This window comes from Cervus elaphus, chromosome 19 (assembly GCF_910594005.1).
Source record: "Cervus elaphus chromosome 19, mCerEla1.1, whole genome shotgun sequence".
Lineage (NCBI taxonomy): Eukaryota > Metazoa > Chordata > Mammalia > Artiodactyla > Cervidae > Cervus > Cervus elaphus.
The window spans coordinates 65,508,306-65,529,627 of NC_057833.1; the positions used below are offsets into that span (position 1 = coordinate 65,508,306).

The window sequence follows — 21,322 nt, forward strand, 5'->3', positions numbered from 1 at the left end:
CACAAAGAGTCGGACATGACTGAGTGACAAACACTTTCACTTTCACAGCTCATTATTGGCAGGGCTGGAACTAGAGCTCCAATCTCCAGAGCCTTGAGTCACTGTTCTTTCTACTTCCACATACTGCAATGCTTGCCCTGTTGTTTAGCTTCTTATAGGTGTATGCATTATCGTTGTGTTAGCTCATACACTTCTTGAGAACAGTGAAATAGTTTCTCTCCCACAATGTTAGTTAGTCATATACAAAGAAATACTTACTAAATGAAGGAATAGTCTGCCACCAGTCCAGAGCAGCTGCCACCCTCCCTGTCCTAATCCTTAGTAACTTCCCGGTTACCCCCCCCCCCCCATCATTCCTTGAACAGTTTAGCACCTGCCTGTCTTTCTCTCCACCAGACTCCAGCTTCTCTTGGTGACTCCGACAAGCTCATAAATGATCCATCTGACACTCTGGTCACTCAGTTTCCTGAACACCTCTCCTCCAGTGATCTTTTCCTCCACCCTCAGCTACCCATTCCCATGTTTGCATAGCTCTAAACCTCAACTTTCCTTTTAGAACTAACACCCAAAAAAGACGTCCTTTTCATTATAGGGGACTGGAATGCAAAAGGAGGAAGTCAAGAAACACCTGGAGAAACAGGCAAATTTGGCCTTGGAGTACAGAATGAAGCAGGGCAAAGGCTAATAGAGTTTTGCCAGGAGAACACACTGGTCATAGCAAACACCCTCTTCCAACAACACAAGAGAAGACTCTACACATGGACATCACCAGATGGTCAACACTGAAATCAGATTGATTATATTCTTTGCAGCCAGAGATGAAGAAGGTCTACATAGTCAGCAAAAGCAAGACCAGGAGCTGACTGGGGTTCAGATCATGAACTGATCTGAACTGATTTGAATAAGGATATTGCCAAATTCAGACTTAAATTGAAGAAAGTAGAGAAAACCACTAGACCATTCATGTATGACCTAAATCAAATCCCTTATGACTATACAGTGGAAGTGAGAAATAGATTTAAGGGACTAGATCTGATAGGCAGAGAGCCTGATGAACTATGGATGGAGGTTCATGACATTGTACAGGAGACAGGGATCAAGACCATCCCCATGGAAAAGAAATGCAAAAAGGCAAAATGGCTGTCTAAGGAGGCCTTACAAATAGCTGTGAAAAGAAGAGAAGCAAAAAGCAAAGGAGAAAAGGAAAGATATTCCCATTTGAATGCAGAGTTCCAAAGAATAGCAAGGAAAGATCAGAAAGTCTTCCTCAGCGATCAATGCAAATAAATAGAGGAAAACAACAGAATGGGAAAGACTAGAGATCTCTTCAAGAAAATTAGAGATACCAAGGGAACATTTCATGCAAAGATGGGTTTGATAAAGGACAGAAATGGTATGGACCTAACAGAAGAAGTAGATATTAAGAAGAGGTGGCAAGAATACACAGAAGGACTGTACAAAAAAGATCTTCATGACCCAGATAATCATGAATGTGTGATCACTCACCTAGAGCCAGACATCCTGGAATGTGAACTGAGGTGGGCCTTAGGAAGCATCACTACAAACAAAGCTAGTGGAGGTGATGGAATCCCAGTTGAGCTATTTCAAATCCTGAAAGAAAAAAAAAAAAAAAATAAGAAAAAAATGAAATCCTGAAAGACAATGCTGTGAAAGTGCTGCACTCAATATGCCAGCAAGTTTGGAAAACTCAGCAGTGGCCACAGGACTGGAAAAGGTCAGCTTTCATTCCAATCCCAAAGAAAGGAAATGCCAAAGAATGCTCAAACTACCACACAATTGCACTCATCTCACACACTAGAAAAGTAATGCTCAAAATTCTCCAAGCCAGGCTTCAAAAATACATGAACTGTGAACTTCCACATGTTCAAGCTGGTTTTAGAAAAGGCAGAGGAACCAGAGATCAAATTGCCAACATCTGCTGGATCATCGAAAAAGCAAGAGAGTTCCAGAAAATCATCTATTATTGACTATGCCAAAGCCTTTGACTGTGTGGATTACAATAAACTGTGGAAAATTCTGAAAGAGATGGGAATACCAGGCCACATGACCTGCCTCTTGAGAAACCTATATGCAGGTAAGGAAGCAACAGTTAGAACTGGACATGGAACAACAGACTGGTTCCAAATAGGAAAAGGAGCATGTCAAGACTGTATATTGTCACCCTGCTTATTTAATTTATATGCAGAGTACATCATGAGAAACGCTGGGCTAGAAGAAGTACAAGCTGGAATCAAGATTGCCGGGAGAAATATCAATAACCTCAGATATGCAGAGGACACCACCTTATGGCACAAAGTGAAGAGGAACTAAAAAGCCTCTTGATGAAAGTGAAAGAGGAGAGTGAAAAATTGGCTTAAAGCTCAACATTCAGGAAACTAAGATCATGGCATCTGGTCCCATCACTTCATGGGAAATAGATGGGGAAACCGTGAAAGTAGTGTCAGACTTTATTTTTTTGGGCTCCAAAATCACTGCAGATTGTGATTGCAGCCATAAAATTAAAAGATGCTTACTCCTTGAAAGGAAAGTTATGACTAACCTAGACAGCATATTAAAAAGCAGAGACATTACTTTGCCAACAAAGGTCTGTCTAGCCAAGGCTATGGTTTTTCCAGTGGTCATGTATGGATGTGAGAGTTGGACTATAAAGAAAGCTGAGTGCCAAAGAATGGATGCTTTTGAACTGTGATGTTGGAGAAGACTCTTGAGAGTCCCTTGGACTGCAAGGAGATTCAACCAGTCCATCCTAAAGGAGATCAGTTCTGGGTGTTCACTGGAAGGACTGATGCGGAAGCTGAAACTCCAATACTTTGGCCACCTCATGCGAAGAATTGACTCATTGGAAAAGACCCTGATGCTGGGAGGGATTGGGGGCAGGAGGAGAAGGGGACAACAGAGGATGAGATGGCTGGATGGCATCACCGACTCTATGGACATGAGTTTGAGTAAACACCAGGAGTTTGTGACGGACAGGGAGGCCTGGTGTGCTGTGATTCATGGGTTCGCAAAGCGTCGGACACAACTGAGCGGTTGAACTGAACTGAAACCTCAACTTTAAGCACTTCATTACTTGACCGCCACCTCCTGTCTCCTAGTTCACGTATTCTAATACCTGCACTCCAAACACCGTCCAGCCACATCAGCAGCTCTGGTCCTTTAGCCCCATTCATTTTCCACTGTCCTTCCTTTCCTCACTCTCTTCTTCATTCAGCCTCCACTCCCTGGGCCACCACTGTCTTCTCTTCTCTGGGTGCATCTACTTTTTGTCTATCAAGCTTGCCCAGAAAAACTACAATCCTGGTTAACACCAGTCCTCTGCCTACTTTGTCCTTACACCCAAGAAGTGGAACAGTTCAGTTTAGTTCAGTCACTCAGTCGTGTCTGACTCTTTGCGACACCATGAGCAGCAGCACACCAGGCCTCCCTGTCCATCACCAACTCCCAGAGTCTACCCAAACCCATGTCCGTTGAGTCGGTGATGCCATCCAACCATCTCATCCTCTGTCATCCCCTTCTCCTCCTGCCTTCAATCTTTCCCAGCATTAGGGTCTTTTTAAATGAGTCAGCTCTTCACATCAGGTGACCAAAGTATTGGAGTTTCAGCTTCAGCATCAGTCCTTCCAATCAACACTCAGGACTGATCTCCTTTAGAATGGACTGGTTGAATCTCCTTGCAGTCCAAGGGACTCTCAAGAGTCTTCTCCAACATCACAGTTCAAAAGCATCCATTCTTTGGCGCTCAGCTTTCTTTATAGTCCAACTCTCACATCCATACATGACTACTGGAAAAACCATAGCCTTGACTAGATGGACCTTTGCTGACAAAGTAATGTCTCTGCTTTTTAATATGCTGTCTAGGTTGGTCATAACTTTCCTTTCAAGGAGTAAGTGTCTTTTAATTTCATGGCTGCAATCACCACCTGCAGTGATTTTGGAGCCCCCCCAAAAATAAAGTCTCTCACTGTTTCCGCATCTATTTCCCATGAAGTGATGGGACTGGATGCCATGATTTTAGAAATGGAACAAATCTGGTTAAAACAGTCATAACTGTGACTTTATTTAAATTTATGACCATCAATTACAGGAGGGCCCTGGGTAGTACCCAGTAACTGTATTTCCTTTGTCTACCCTCTCTCAGTCTTCCAGACTCCCTATGCCCAGTCCTCCCTCTTATCTGATACTCTCATCTACTGAGACACTGTGAAGAAAAAAAACTAAAAAGAGAGCTAACAACATCTTGTCCAATTATCTCATCTTCTCTACTCTCCCAACCTCCATGCTGCAAGATGGATGAAGTATCTGTGCTCTTAATTATGGCTACATTTTCTGTTTAGACCATTTTCCGTGTGTCTCACATTGCCTTTGTTCCAGGCTATCTTATTAAGGATGTTTTGTAGAGTGGAAAGCTTTGGGGATAGGAACAGTGTCTTCCTTTGGAACCAGCATCAGGGAAGCTTCCTGGTCACTGTAATAAAGGTAAAGTCCCTCTCTGGAGCAAAGGACAGGCATGTTTGTGCGTGCATGCTCAGTCACTTCAGCCATGACCTACTCTCTGAGACCTTGTGGACTGTAGCCTGTCAGGGTCCTCTGTCCATGGGATCCTCCAGGAAGAAATACTGGAGTGAGTTGCCATGGCCTCCTCCAGGGGATCTTCTTGACCCAGGGATAGAACCTGGGTCTCCTGCATTGCAGGCAGATTCTTTACTGCTGACCCATCAAGAAAGCTCACAGGCATGTTTACTGTCCCGTAGAAAAGATTCAGGTTCACTGAGTTCATATTTCCTTACTTGTAGTGCATGTGCATGTGATTTTTGTCCTGTATTCTATTAATACAGTATAGTACATTAATTGATTTTCAGATGTTAAACTAACTGCATTCCTGAAATAAGTCCAACTGACTCATGGTGTGTGTGTGTATGTGTGTGTGTATATATATATATATATATGTATAAAGTATATTTTAATGTTGATGTTAAACTCTATTTGACATTATCAAAAAAATTTGATATTTTCAGATGTTAAACTATTTGGTAATTTGATATTTCCAGATGTTAAACTAACCTTGTATTCCTGAAGTAAATCGAACTTGGTCATGGTATATATCCCCTTCATGGATCACTGAGGCCCTGCTCTGCAGGGCCACCCAAGATGGATGGGTCATAGCAGAGAGTTCTGATGAAAGGTGATCCATTGCAGGAAGGAATGGCACATCACCCCAGTATACTTGCCGTGAGAACACTGTGAACTACATAAAAGGTGAAAAAGATAACACACTCAAAGACGAGTCCCCCAGGTCTAAAGGTATCCAGTATGCTACTGGGGAAGAGCAGAGGAGAGTTCACGTAAGAATAAACACTGACATCATAGGAATCAGCAAATGAAAATGGATGGGAATGGGTGAATTTAATTCAGAAAACCATTACATCTACTACTGCAGGCAAGAATCCCTTAGAAGAAATGGAGTAGCCCTCATAAACAACAGTCTGAAATACAGGACTTGGGTACAACCTCAAAAAGGACAGAATGATCTTGGTTCATTTCCAAGGCAAGCCATTCAACATTACAGTAATCTGAGTCTAGGACCCTACAACCGATGCTGAAGAAACTGAACTTGATCAATTCTATGAAGACCTAGAAGACCTCCTAGAACTAACACCAAAAAAGAGATGTTCTATTCATCATCCAGGATTGGAATGCAAAAGTAGGAAATCAAGATATCTCTGGAGTAACAGGCAAGTCTGGCCTTGGCTAACAAAATGAAGCAGGGCAAAGGCTAACTGAATTCTGCCAAGACAATGCACTAGTCATAGCAAATACTATTTTTCAACAACACAAGAGACAATTTTACACATGGACATCACTAAATGGTCAATACCAAAATCAGATAGATTACATTCTTTGTAGCTGAAGATGGAGAAGTTGTATACACTCAGCAAAAACAAGACCTGGAGCTGACTGTGGCCCAGATCATCAGCTTCTTATAGCAAAAATCAGGCTTAAACTAAAGAGATCTGGGAAAAACACTAGGCTAGCCAGGTATGACTTAAATCAAATCCTGTATGAATTCATAGTAGGGGTAATGAATAGATTCAAGGGACTAGATCTAGATAACAGTGTGCCTAAAGAACTATGGACAGATGCCTGTAATACTTGTACAGGAGGTGGTGAACAAAACCATACCAAAGGAAAAGAAAAGCAAGAAGGCAAGGTGGTTATCTGAGGAGGTTTTATGAATAGTGGAAGACCAAAGAGAAGCAAAAAGCAAGGGAGAGAGGGAATTCAACTAAAGAGTTTCAACTAAAGGAATAGCTAGAAGAAATAAGAAGGCCTTCTTCAATGAAGTGTTTAATATGAGAAGAAAACGACAAAGGGGGAAATACCAGAGATCTCTTCAGGAAAATTGGAAACATCAAGGGAGCATTCTGCCCAAAGATGGGCACAATAAAGGATAAATACGGTAGAGACCTAGTAGATGCCCAAGAGATCAAGAAGAGATGGAAAGAATACAAGGAAGGACTGGATAAAAAAAGACTGTAATGAACTGGATTGCTCCAATGGGGTGGTTAGTCACCCAGAGCCAAATATTCTGGAGTGCGAAGTCAAGTGGGCCTTAGAAAGCACTGTTGTTAATAAAGCTAGTGGATGCGATGAAATTCCAGCAGAACTACTCAAATCCCTAAAGGATGATGCCATCAAGGTTTTGCATTCATTATGTCAGCAAATCTGGAAGACCCAGCAGTGGCCACAGGACTGGAAAAGGTCAATCCTCATCCCAATTCCCAAGAAGGGTAGTACCAAAGAATGTGCTAACCATTGGACAATTGCACTCATCTCCCATACTAGTAAGGTCATGCTTAAAATCTTGCATGCAAAAAAAAAAAAAAAAAAAAAAAATCTTGCATGCTAGGCTTCAGCATTATGTGAATGAAGAACTTCCAGATATCCAAGTTAGGTTCAGAAAAGTAACAGGAACTAGAGATCAAATTGCCAACATTTGCTAGATGATAGAGAAAGTAAGGGAATCTCAGAAAGACATCTACTTCTGTTTCATCGACTATGGTAAAGCTTTTTTTGAGTGAGATCATGACAAACTGTGGAAAGCTCTTAGAGAGATGGGAATATCAGACCATCTTACCTGTCTCCTGAGAAACCTGTATGCGGGTCTAGAAGCAACAGTTAGAACCCTGTATGGAACAATTGATTGGTTTGAGATCAAGAAATGAGTATGGCAGGGCTGTCTGCTGTCATGCTGTTTGTTTAATCTATATGCTGAGCACATCATGAGGAACCCCAGACGGGATGAGTTACAAGCCGGAATCAAGACAGGGGGACAAACATCATTAACCTCAGATATGCAGATGATACCACTCTAATGGCAGAAAGCGAAGAGGATTTGAAGAGGCTATTGTTGAGGGTGGAGGAGGAGAGTGAAAGAGCCAGCTTAAGACTAAGTAATAAAAAAACTAAGATCATGGCATCCAGCCCCGTTACTACATGGCAAATAGAAGGGGAAAAGGTGGAGGTAGTGACAGATTTCCTTTTCTTGGGCTCCAAAATCATTGTGGCTAGTGACTGCAGCCATGACATCAGAGGATGATTGCTTCTTGGCAGGAAAGCAATGACAAACCTAGACAGTGTGTTGAAAAGCAGAGACATTTCTCTGCTGACAAAGGTCTGTACAGTCAAGGCTACGGTCTTCCCAGTGGTCATGTATGGTTGTGAGAGCTGGGCAGTAAAGAAGGTAGAACGCCAAGGAATTGATGCCTTCTAACTGAGGTGCTGGAGAAGACTCCTAAAAGTCCCCTGGACAGCAAGGAGATCGAACCAGTCAATCTTAAGGGAGATCAACCCTGAATATTCACTGGAAGGACTGATGCTGAAGCAGCAGCTCAGTATTTCTGTCATCTGATGTGAACAGACGACTCATTGGAAAAGTCCCTGATGCTGGGAAATATCTCCTGCTTCTGTTAGGTCGATAGCATTTCTATCCTTTATTGTGTCCATCTTTGCATGAAATATTTCCTTGTATCTCTAATTTTCCTGAAGAGATCTCTAGTCTTTCCCATTCTATTGTTTTTCTCTATTTCTTTGCACTGATCACTGAGGAAGGCTTTCTTATCTCTCTTTGCTATTCTTTGGAACTCTGCATTCAAATGTGTATATCTTTCCTTTTCTCCTTTGCCTTTTGCCTCTCTTATTTTCTCAGCTATTTGTAAGTCCTCCTCAGACAACCATTTTGCCTTTTTGCATTTCTTTTTCTTGGGAATGGTCTTGATCACTGCCTCCTGTATAATGTCATGAACCACTGTACATAGTTCTTCAGGCATCCGTCTATCAGATCTAATCCCTTGAATCTATTTGTCTCTTCCATTGAATAATCGTAAGGGATTTGATTTAGGTCAGACCTGAAAGGTCTAGTGGTTTTCCCTAGTTTCTTAAATTTAAGTCTGAATTTGGCAATAAGGAGTTCATGATCTGAGCCACAGCCAGCTCCCGGTCTTGTTTTTGCTGACTGTATAGAGCTTCTTCATCTTTGGCTGCAAAGAATATAATCAATCTGATTTTGGTGTTGGCCATCTGGTGATGTCCATGTGTAGAGTCTTCTCTTGTGTTGTTGGAAGAGGGTGTTTGCTATGACCAGTGCGTTCTCTTGCCAAAACTGTTAGCCTTTGCCCTGCTTCATTCTGTACTCCAAGGCCAAATTTGCCTGTTACTCCTGGTATCTCTTCCTACTTTTGCATTCCAGTCCCCTATGATGAAAAGGACATCTTTTTTGAGTGTTAGTTCTAGAATGTCTTGTAGGTCTTCATAGAACTGTTCAGCTTCTTCAGCATTGCTGGTTGGGGCATAGACTTGGAATACTGTAATATTGAATGTTTGCCTTGGAAACAAACATCATTCTGTCATTTTTGAGATTGCACCCAAGTACTGCATTTCAGACTGTTTTGTTGACTATGAGGGCTACTCCATTTCTTCTAATGGATTCTTGCCCACAATAGTAGATATAATGGTCATATGAATTAAATTCACCGATTCCAGTTCATTTTTGTTCACTGATTCCTAAAATGTCAATGTTCACTCTTGCCATCTCCTGTTTGACCACATCCAATTTGTCTTGATTCATGGACCTAATATTCTGGGTTCCTATGCAATACTGTTCTTTACAGCATTGAACTTTACTTCCATCACCAGTCACATCCACAATTGGCATTGTTTCTGTTTTGACTTAGCCTCTTCATTCCTTCTGGAGCTATTTCTCCACTCTTCTGCAGTAGCATATTGGGCACCTACTGGCCTGGGGAGTTTATCTTTCAGTGTCCTATCTTTTTGCATTTTCATATTGTTCATGGGGTTCTCAAGGCAAGAATACTGAAGTGGTTTGCCATTCCCTTCTCCAGGGGACCACATTTTTGTCAGAACTCTCCACCATGACCCATCCATGACTCCACCCATCTTGGGTGGTTCATGGTCCACAGGGTTGCTAAGAGCTGGACACAACTGGGTGAATGAATATAGATATATCGTGCTTAGTCACTCAGTCATGTCTGACTGTTTGGGACCCTTTGGACTGTAGCCCACCAGGCTTCCCTGTCCATAGGATTTTCCAGGCAAGAATACTACAGTGGGTTGCCATTTCCTCCTCCAAGGGATCTTCCTGACTCAGGGATCGAACCTGCATCTCCTGTGTCTCCTGAATTGCAGGTGGATTCTTTACCCACTGAGCCATTAGGGAAACCATATATATATATGGAAACCATATATATATAATTATATATGGAATTATATATTATATATAATTTTTATGTATTATACATACATATATATATTTTAATGAACTTGATTTGATATTTTGTTAAGAATTTTTAAATATTTGTCCATGAAGAATTGTTCTGTAGCTTTTTTTTTTCTTCTTGTGATGTCTTTGTCTGGCTATGGTATTGGGAGTAACACTGGCCTCATAAATTGGAAAGTGTTCTCTTTTTTGTCTTCTGAAAGAGTTTATGAAAGGCTAGAGTAAACTCTGGGAGTTGGTGATGGACAGGGAGGCCTGGCATGCTGTGATTCATGGGGTTGCAAAGAGTCGGACACAACTGAGCGACTGAACTGAACTGAACTGAACTGAGTACTATTCCTTCTTTAAACATTTGATAAAATTCATTGGTAAAGCCATCTAGGGGAGAGATTCTCTTTGTGAGATTTTAAATCACTAATTCAATATATTTCTGTTTTTGTTCAGTTGATTAGTCTTGTCTGATTCTGTAACCCCAAGGACTGCAGCATGCCAGTCCTCCTTATCCTTCACTATCTCTCAAAGTTCACTTAAACCCATGTCCACTGGGTGATGCCATCCAACCATCTCATCCTCTGTTTCCCCCTACTCCTCCTGCCTCAATCTTTCCCAGCATCAGGGTCTTTTCCAGTGAGTTGGCTCTTCACATCAGGTGGGCAAAGTATTGGAACTTCAGCATCAACCCTTCCAATGAATAGTCAGGTCCGATTTCCCTTAGGACTGACTGGTTTGACCTCCTTGCTGTCCAAGGGACTTCAAAAGTCTTCTCCAGCACCACATTCAAAAGCAATTAAAATTTTTTACCTGTATGTTTAGTCAAATATTCTATTTCTTCTTGAGTTGGTTTTGTGTACTTCTAGAAATTTGTTCACTTAATCCAAGTTTTTTAATTTGTTGGTGTCAAGTTGTCAATAATATTCCCTTGTTTAATTGCTCAGTCAGGTCTGACTCTTTTGTGACCCCATGAACTGTATAGCTCTCTAGGCTCCTCTGTCTATGGGATTTCCCAGGTAAGAATACTAGAGTGAGTTGCCATTTCGGTTTCCAGATAATATGCCCTTGTAATACTTTTAATTTCTGTAGGGTTGGTAGCAATACCCTTTGTTATTCCTGATGTTGATAATTAGTGCCTTTTCTCTTGTTTCCTTAGTCAGTCTAGTTAAGGATTTGCCAATTTTGTTGATCTTTTCGAAGGACCAAATTAAAATTTTTTTGTCTGTTGTTTTTCTTTTATAACAGTTATCATTTCACTCCTTCTCCTTGCTTTGGGTTTCTTTTGCTCTTTGTTTTCTAGTTTTTTAGGGGGAAGTTTAGATTTTTAAGACTTTTTTTCTTTTCTGATATAGGAATCTAAAACTATATACTTCACTCTAAGGACTGTTATAGATCCATCCCATAACTTTTGATATGTTGTGTTTTTGTTTTCATTTAGTCCAACTTATTCAATTTTCCTTGCAATTTCTTCTTTAACTCATTGGTTTTCTAGCAGGGTGCTGCTTCCAAATTTGTGGTGTTTTCTCAGATTCATTTGTTATGGATCTCTAATTTCATTGTGATCAGAGGATATGCTTTGTATAAGTTCAATATTCTTTACTTTATTGGAACTTATTTTGGACTCCAGTATATGGTCTATCCTATAATGTTCCATGTGCACTTGAAAAAAAATGTGTATGTTGTGATTATTGAGTAGAGTGTTCTATAAATACTAGTTAATACAAGTTGGTTTATAGTGTTGTTAAAATCTTCTAAAGTTGTACTATCAATTATTTAAAGTAGGTTGTTGAAATTTCTGTTATTGATTGTCTATTTCTCCTTTCAGTTCTGCTGGGTTTTGTTTCATACATTTTGGGAGTTGGTTCTTAGATGTATATATATTTACAATTGCTACATCTTCTAGATATTTCAACCTTTTATCAAAATGTATTCAGTCAGATCATATTGTTTATCCATTCCATAAATAATAGCTTACCTAGCTAAACTCACCCTCCCACTCCAACCATCCTCCAAAACCCTCCTCTTAGCAACCAAAAGTCAGTTTTCCATGTCTATGAGTCTGTTTTTGTTCTGTAAATAGGTTCATTTGTGTTATATATTAGATTCCACATATAAGTGATATCACATGGTATTTGTCTCTTTCTGACTCTCTAGGTCTATCCATGTTACTGCAGATGGCATTATTCGTTCTTTTTTATGCCTGAGTAGTATTCCATTGTATATATGTATCACATCTTCTTTATCCATTCATCTCTCGATGGACATTTAGATTGCTTCCATGTCTTGGCTATTGTGAAGAGTGCTTCTATGAACATAGGGGTGCATGTATCTTTTTGAATTACCGTTTTGTCTGAATATATGCGCAGGAGTGGGGTTGCTGATCATACCGTAATTCTCTCTTCAGCTTTCTAAGGAACCTCCGTACTGTTTTCTGTAGTGGCTGTACCCATTACATTCTCTTGTGTCTGTTTCTTACACGTTGTATCTTTTCCATCCTTTACTTTATATCTACTTATATTTTTGAATTTCAGTGTGTCTCTTGCTGACCTTTGACATGGAGTCAGATCTTGCTTTTTTATTTACCCTGATAAAATCTGCCTTTTCAGTAGTGTGTTCAGTCCAATCGCATTTAATGTGCTTATTGATGCAGTCACACTTTCTGTTGCCATTTTCTACATCTCATGCCTTTTTTACTCCAATGAAGTAATGAAATCATGAAGCGCCAATATATCTGTAAACTACTCAAACAATCCTCATCAAATAAAATATGCACAATACAGAAAAATAGAAGAAAGGATTCATATTTCTGTCACTCAAATTTTATTTAATGTTGCAGTCTACTTTCCTCTAAGGTCTTCCCTAGTGGCTCAGTGGTAAAGAAACCCCCTGACAATGCAGGAGATGCAGGCTTGATCCCTGGGTCAGGAAGATCCCCTGGAGAAGAAATGGAAACACACTCCAGTATTCTTGCCTGGGAAATCCAATGGACAGAAGAGCCTGGCAGGCTACAGTTCATGGGGTCACAAAAGAGTCAGATATGACGAAGTGACTAAGCAACAACAAATATTTCCTTTGAGAGTTAAAACATTTTTTTTTTTGGTCCAAATATTTGCTTGCTTGGTTTTTAAGAGTTTATATCAAACTCTGTGGGCTCCAGGAGTTGGTGTTGGACAGGGAGGCCTGGCGTGCTGCAGTCCATGGGGTTGCAAAGAGCCGGACATGACTGAGTGACTGAACTGTATACAAATGTATATTTTTACCTCAGGCAGTCTATTATATGCATTTTCCATGTATTTCAACCATAGTGGAGCAATTACCAGCAGAGAGATAATTAAGGCAGTTAAGCAGAGACCCCCTCAGAAGAGCTTTTGATGCAGTGAAATGGCTCCCAGGGCCCTGTTGTTGAAATAATTGCCCTTGTCAAAGAACTGGACAGGTCCAAGGTTGGTTTGGAAGACAAGATGACTGAGCAAGGACTTGGTCATCACTAATCTTGGTTATACTTGGTTCTCAGTTTCTTTGTGAAACATAACAAACAAAAGGCATTTTTCTTCCTGTATGTTGGTAAAGTCTACATGTAAAATGGCAATATTTAGTGTCTTGGAGCAGTAGCATGAACTATTTTTTTCCTGTAGATTATGTTATCTCACATGGTATGAAGCTTATTGATTTTATGATATTTTAATGCTTTGCCTGATTGTTAGTTTTTAAATGGTACATCTGCCAATTTCTCTATGAAGTCCCATTAAATTTTGCTTTATGTGGTTAAGTGCACATGAGTTTATGAATATATCATGGGGGGTAGTTCCTTTTATGATTCCTATACATCACCTCTTTATCTCAATTAACCCTCTTGCTTAAATTATAACTGGTATTAATGTTATTAGAAGAACAATTTTTTGGTTAGTACTTTCTTGGTATATAGGTTTCTTTAATTGCCTTTCCTCAAACTTCTTCTATGTTCTAACCATGTATCTTGCAAACAGCATATAGTTGGGTTTATTTAAAAATCCAGTCTGAATGATTTGTTGTGTTGTTGTTGCTTTTGGGGATCCAATTGGCACAGACAGTAAAGAAACTGCCTGCAATGCAGAAGACCTGGGTTTGATTCCTGGGTCGGGAAGATCCTCTGGAGAAGGGAATAGCAACCCACTTTAGTATTCCTGTCTGGAAAATCCCATGGACAGAGGAGCCTGGTGAGCTCTAGTCCATGGGATCGCAGAGTCAGACATGACTGAGTAACTTTTTCTTTTTGGTGTTGTTACTTTTTAAAAGACAGGCCTAAACCATATATATTTTTTGTGATTAATAATATACTTGGACCTTTTTCTACAATATAATTGGAGTTTCCTATTTATCATTAATTTTAATTTGCTTTTTTTTCTTTCTTGTCTGCTAACCTGGACTTTTCTCTAGGTCATTTTATTTTCCTCTCTCTATAGGTTTAGAAGGTACACATTCTATTTCTCTTATTTTGGTGAATCTCCTTCTAGGTTTAGTAAGTATATCACTAGTGGATCCTGTCATATTCAAGGCTGCCATAACCTTTTAAATAGCCTTTTATATTTGGGATGATTCCCTGGTTATAGATACCTATTCCTCAGTATAAAATTGAGAACTCAAATTCCCTGCCTCCCTTGCAGCTAGGATGCAGGCCTATGACACTGGACCTGCTAACCGGAAGCACCAGTGGAAATGGGAGGATGTAAGGATATAAGCTCTGCATGGGGCTCCCATTGTCCTGGTGTAGGAAGAGGCCAACATCCAGCTTGTGGAGGTGGCAGTGACTGCAAGACTAAGTTTCTGACACAGATCTGGCATTGATGCTGATGGCAGGAGCAGATGAGGAGAAACTGAGCTCCTAGCATTTGGTGCTTGTTGGGAACAGCAGCAGTATCTTTATCACACCAGCCCTATTGCATGATTTAGAGCACTTTTTCTAGAAGCTCAGCCCAAGCTTGTTTTTTCAGCTCTCCCAGTGAGTCGGAGCTGCTGAAGGTCAATTTAAGAAATTCTTGCTTGGATTTCATTGTTTGAAACAAAAAACTTTTACTAATGTAGTAGCTTCTCAAAGTCTAAAATTTAAGACTACTTTACTCCTTCTGAATAAAAAAAAGTCATGTTTAACTCAGAAGTCCTTTCTGCCATCATCTACCACATGTTGGCTTCTCTAGTGGCTCAGTTGGTAAAGAATCTGCTTGCAGCACAGGAGACCCAGGTTCAATCCCTGGGTTGGGAAGATCTCCTGGAGAAGGGAATGGCAGCCCACTCCAGTGTTCCTGCTTGGAGAATTCCATGTACAAAGGAGCCAGGCTGGTTATAGCACATGGGATCGCAGAGTCAGACAGTGGCACAGTGCGACTAACTTTTTTCACCACATTTTGAAGGGCTAATAACTTAATTTCACAGGGTTTTAAAATTCTCAAATACTAGTCTTTTAAAAAAATACTGTTGATTTAGATTAACCAAGATATTAGCTGATTTATTTGTTTATTCTTCCTTCTCCCACTCACTTACTTATTCCTTTTGGGTTCAGCTTTTTTCATGTTGGAGTGTATTCTTTTGTATTTTTTTCAATGACCATCTGTGAGTCCTAAATTTTAAAAATGTGTTTATTCTGTTCTTCCTCTTGAGAAAGATGGTTTAGCTAGGAATAGAGTTCTAGCTACTCAGTAATGGACTCTCAATACACTGAAGACACTTTCAATGTCTTCCGTAGCCAATTGTTGCTAATAAATTTGCTAACAGGATGGCTGTCATTCCTTTTAAATAAGTTCACTTTTCTCAGTGGTATCATTGCACATTTCTTACTTGGTAAGAAAGACCAAGTCTTTGGTATTCTCTAATTTCACTATTATGTATGGGTCTCAATTAAAAAAAAAATTATGCCACTTGAGCCTAAGCATCTTCCTTTGATCTGATAATTCATTTCTCGTTAAGTCTGACAAATTCTCACAGATTATTGCTATGGAGGCTGCTTCTCCTTCATGCTTTATTTCCCCATCTCCAGAAACTCTTTCATATGTATATGAGGTCTTCCCATTCTATGCTCCAGGTCCCTGAACATACCTTTGCTGCTTTGGCAGTTTCTTTTATGCATTTTCCATATATTTCAGGTTCATCATAAAAATCCTTTTATAATATAAGGATTATCTGCTCAAAAGTTATCAGTAGTTGTCTATCTCCTACAACATAAACTAGGAAGCTTTTGACTTTCCAGGTCCTTGTATATCCAGGCCCTGCTAAGGGCACACCCTATCTTTGGGCCCCAGTTTCCTAACCCTAAAAGGTTACTGAAAAATTTAAAGGACATAAGCCATGTAAAGTGCTGGTAAATACCCACCACACTATAGCACAGCAAGTAAACTTGGGTGTGGTTGCCTAGCTCACAGCCATTACCCAGGTGGTCACATCTATATGATATCTTTCCTTCCATCATTTTAGACATGACTTCTGGATGTGGTCCACTGGAGAAGGGAACGGCAAACCACTTCAGCATTCTTGCCTTGAGAATCCCATAAACAATATGAAAATGCCAAAAGATATGACACTGAAAGATAAACTCCCTAGGCTGGTAGGTGCCCAATATGCTACTGCAGAAGAGTGGAGAACTAGCTCCAGGAGGAAGGAAGAGTTTAAGCCAAAGCAGAAACAATGCCCAGTTGTGGATGTGACTGGTAATGGAAGTAAAGTCTGATGCTATAAAGAACAATACTGCATATGAACCCAGAATGTTAGGTTCAAGAATAAATGCAAATTGGAAGTGGTCAAATAGGTGACCAAGAGTGAACAATGACATATTAGGAATCAGTGAACAAAAATGGAACAGAATGAGTGAATTTAATTTAGATGACCATTACATCTACTACTGTGGGAAATAATCCATTAGAAGAAATGGAGTAGCCCTCACAGTCAACAAAAGAGTCTGAAATGCAGTACTTGGGTGCAATCTCAAAAATGACAGAATCATCTGTTTGTTTCCAAGGCAAACCATTCAATACTACAGCAATCCAAGTCTATGCCCTGACCAGTAATGCTGAAGAAGCTGAAATTGAACAGTTCTATAAAGACATACAAGACCTTCTAGAACTAAAACTCAAAAAAGATGTCCTTTTCATCATAGAGGACTGGAATGCAAAAGTAGGAAGTCAAACACAGGCAAGTTTGGCCTTGGAGTACAAAATGAAGCAGGGTACAGGCTAACAGTTTTGCCAAGAGAACATACTGGTCATAGCAAACACCCTCCTCCAAGAACAAAAGAGACAACTCTACACATGGACGCCACCAGATGGTCAATACTGAAATCAGATTGTTCATATTCTTTGCAGCCAAAGATGGAGAAGCTCTATACAGTCAGCATAAACAAGACTAGGAGCTGACTGTGGCACAGATCACGAACTCCTTATTGCCAAATTCAGACTAAAATTTAAGAAAGTAGGGAAAACCACTAGACCTTTCAGGTATGACCTAAATCAATTCCCTTATTCAGTGAAGGTGACAAATGGATTCAAGGGATTAGATCTGGTAGACAAGAGTGCCTGAAAAACTATGGATAGAAGTTTGTAGCATTGTAAAAGAGGCAGTGATCAAGACCATCCCCAAGAAAAAGAAATGCAAAAAGGCAAAATGGCTGTCTGAGGAGGCCTTACAAATAGCTGAGAAAAGAAAAGAAGCTAAACGCAAAGGAGAAAAGGGAAGATATACCCATCTGAAGGCGGAGTTCCAAAGAATAGCAAGGAGAGATAAGAAAGCCTTCCTCAGTGATCAATGCAAAGAAATAGAGGAAAACAATAGAATGGGAGGGGCTTCCCTCATAGCTCAGTCAGTAAAGAATCTGCCTGCCATGCAGGAGAGCTCGGTTAGATTCCTGAGTCAGGAAGATCCCCTGGAGAAGGAAATGGCAACCCACTCCAGTATTCTTGCCCGGAGGATTCCATGGACAGAGGAGCCTGGCGGGCTACAGTCCATGGGGTCGCAAGTGTCAAACACGACTGAGCGACTAAAGAGAGAGAGAGAAAGAGAGAATACAATGGGAAGACTAGAGATCTCTTCAAGAAAATTAGAGATACCAAGGGAACATTTCATGCAAAGATGGACACAATAAAAGACAGAAATGGCATGGACCTAAGAGAAGCAGAAGATAGTAAGAAAAGGTGGCAAGAATACACAGAAGAACTATACAAACAAGATCTTCATGACCCAGATAACCATGACAGTGTGATCACTCACCTAGAGCCAGACATCCTGGAATGTGAAGTCAGGTGGGACTTAGCAAGCATCACTACGAACAAAGCCAGTAGAGATGATGGAATTCCAGTTGAGCTATTTCAAATCCTGAAAGACAATGCTGTGAAAGTGCTGCACTCAATATGCCAGCAAATTTGGAAAACTCAGCAGTGGCCATAGGATTGGAAAAGGTCAGTTTTCATTCCAATCCCAAAGAAAGGCAATGCCAAAGAATGTTCAAACTACCAGACAATTGCACTCATCTCACACACTAGCAAAGTAATGCTCAAAATTCTCCAAGCCAGGCTTCAACAGTACGTGAACCGTGAACTTCCAGATGTATAAGCTGGATTTAGAAAAGGCAGAGGAACCAGAGATCAAATTGCCAACATCCACTGGATCATTGACAAAGCAAGAGAGTTCCAGAAAACCATCTACCTCTACTTCGTTGACTACGCCAAAGCCTTTCATTGTGTGGATCACAACAAACTGTGGAAATCCTTAAAGAGATGGGAATATCAGACTATCTTACATGCCTCCTGAGAAATCTGTATGCAGGTCAAGAAGCAACAGTCAGAACTGGACATGGAACAACAGACTGGTTCCAAATTGGGAGAGGAGTCCATCAAGGCTGTATATTGTTACCTTGCTTATTTAACTTATATGCAGATTACATATATTACAAGGTATATTAAAGGTATATATATTTATATATAGAGGCTGGAATAACCTTATAATAAAGATATAAAAATTACTGTCAGAATTTGAATATAACCCTTATTTAATCCTATTGCTAAATTACATAATTTCTTATTCCTGTTTTTCAGAATGACTGTTACTCTTTGTCCTGATAATGGAAATGTAGTTGCTACAATAACATTAAATTTGAATGGTTCTGCAGAGTTCCCACAGCCTTTCATACCATTATCTTATTTGATTGTATGAGATGTGTAGGCCAGATAATGTTATGCTTAGTTTTTACAAATGGTGAAATTAAGACACAAATTAAATGGTGGTTAGGGTGGAGGAGGGTTAGACCTGACCTGGATATTAAACATTATCTATAAGGAGAGTTTGGATCCTTCTATTTGCAAGGCTGTCAGGGATGGTGACTTATAAAATACTTTCATTAACTATTATTAATTAGAAAACTTCAGAAGAGCCCTGAAAAGTTTCATTAGCTCAAGCCTAAAATCTATTAAAATGCATTTTTGACCCATGATTTTTGTTCACCTTCCAAATGTATTTGTTTTCCCAAAAGTGAATCTTTGCCTTGCTCCTAATCAAGTTCCTGTTGTGCTTTTAAATTCTAGAACTTAAACTTAGAAGAGAGATTATTGGGAGTGGGTTGCTGGGAGAGGGTGATGTATTAATTCTTGGCTAGACAGCCACAGGTCTTAATAGGCTTGTGTGTGAATGAGAGTAAATTCTTAACACTCCTGGACAAGGAACTCTGTAGTGGACACAGCACATGGGTAACTGTTTATAAAGGCATCTTGTGATCAAAAGTACTCCAGTAATATTACCACAGCATCTCTGTTTCGGAGAACTCAAGTGTTTTCACAATATTAACTCCTTCACCTTCACTGAACTGAAAGGAGAGACTGGGTGGCAAACAGTATCCCTATTTAATGTGCAGGAGTTGATGAAGGGGGAGAGGTACTGAGGATGCAAAGCAAGAGCTGTTTGGTTTCATCATGTTACCTCGCAGTTGTGCAAATCCCTCCATTTTAAGTAGGAAATATAATTTATGATGAGAAATGTCATTAGATAAGAAATTGTTTGTATAGAATCGAAGCTTTGGTATGTCAAAGAATACTGGAAGGATCAGGCTATTAATCAGCGGCGCTTTCCGTTTTGCACTCTGGTATTTTCCGTTTTTTATGGAGCTAAAAGAAGCTTTCTGTAACAAGACACTGACATTCCTGGCATAGGTTCCCTTTTCTCCTGATTGCCATTAGACCAAAATCGATCCTCTAAATAAGTCCGTCCCAAGAGACACAATTGATGCAGGGAACCGAGAACTTTCAAAAACCAAGCCTGACGTCACACATTTGTGTTCTAACCATCTGTACCTTTCATTAACCGAAGGCTGGAGTCGCCCGGGCGGACAGACACAGGCGCACAGCAGTCTTCTCCCACACAAGCCTGGAATGGCAACAGAGTGCGACTGCCGAAGAAAGAAAAGCCGTTTCAGAGCTGTGGGGTGGCGTGGGGGCGTGTGTGGCAGGGTGAGGGAGTCATTCCTCTCCTCCTCCATCCAAGGATGCATCCAGCACATCTTTCCTTTTTTTTTTTTTAAATTGATTTTTCTCGAGTGGGAGGCAAAACCCTTCAGATGAGAAAGAAGAAAGAGGGCGGAAAAAAAAAAAAATGCAAGCCAGGCAGGATGCTTTGGGGGGAGAGAACCATCATCGCCTTGCTTCAGATTGGAACTGTGGGGTAGAGAAAGACTCGGGCGACCAGAGCCAGCGTGGCTGCAGAGATGCTGCCGTTCCGCCCAGAAGGCCGGCGGCGTCGTTCCCTCCCCCGCCCACGGGTGCTGCGCCCCCCGGGAGGGCAGCCATCCCCGGACGCCCCCTTTTCTAACCTCCTCAAGGTGCGGAGGGCCGGGGGTCGGAGAGAAGAGAGCTCCTTCTCCTTCGACGTGTCAGACTCGGCCTGTTCGCTCAGCCCCTTCCCTCCGGCCTCTGCCCTCCTGCGCGGGCCCCCGAGGAGGGACAGCCGCCTCCCGGGGACCACCTCTCAGCTCGCTCCCTCGGGTTGTGCACCCAGAGGAAGCCCAGACGCAAAGACCTGAGAGCCGGCTTGGCCCCCGTGCCCTCGCCGCTCCCGGGAAGGCGGCAGTACCCGGGGGCCCCTCCACCCCTCACGCCCTTTCCGGCCCCTCACCCCGTCCCCGCCGCTTCCTCAGGCTTTGTGAGGGGGCGGGCGTCTGCCCGGCTCCCCTCACGCGCGAGCCCGGGGGCAGTCACTGAGGGAGCCGGGACCCGCACCCCAGGCCGGGCTCCGCCCCCCGCGCCCCCGGGCGCGCGCCCCGGGCACCTGGCCGCCCCTCCCCCGGCTCCGCGCGGCTCTCTCACACCCGCCCCCCGCCCGGCGCTCACGGCTCCGCGCCCACCCTCGCCGCTTCCTGCCCGGCCCCGCCCCGTCCGGGAGGCGGGGCCCCGGGCGAGCGCGGCGGCGTGGCCAATGGGCGCCCGGCTTACTCTGGCCTCTCCCCCGCGCGGCCGCCAATCGCGGCGGGCGGTGGTGGTAATATTGTGGAGTGGAGTTTGGATGCCGCGGCGG

The 21,322-nt window shown here is 41.7% G+C and overlaps 1 long non-coding RNA gene across 2 annotated transcripts; it reads right to left on the reverse strand.

Annotated features, from left to right (window-relative positions):
• Positions 1 to 1,551: 1,551 nt before the first annotated feature.
• On the reverse strand, positions 1,552 to 21,113 carry LOC122676043. 2 transcript variants are annotated; one of them, XR_006335401.1, is made up of 3 exons: positions 20,622 to 21,113; positions 20,107 to 20,201; positions 1,552 to 1,611 (listed from the first exon to the last, which is right to left on the reverse strand). It is a non-coding gene; the product is annotated as an uncharacterized LOC122676043 (long non-coding RNA). The 2 variants fall into 2 exon arrangements; XR_006335400.1 differs by lacking the exon at positions 1,552 to 1,611 and adding an exon at positions 12,345 to 12,739.
• Between the last annotated feature and the right edge of the window lie 209 nt (positions 21,114 to 21,322).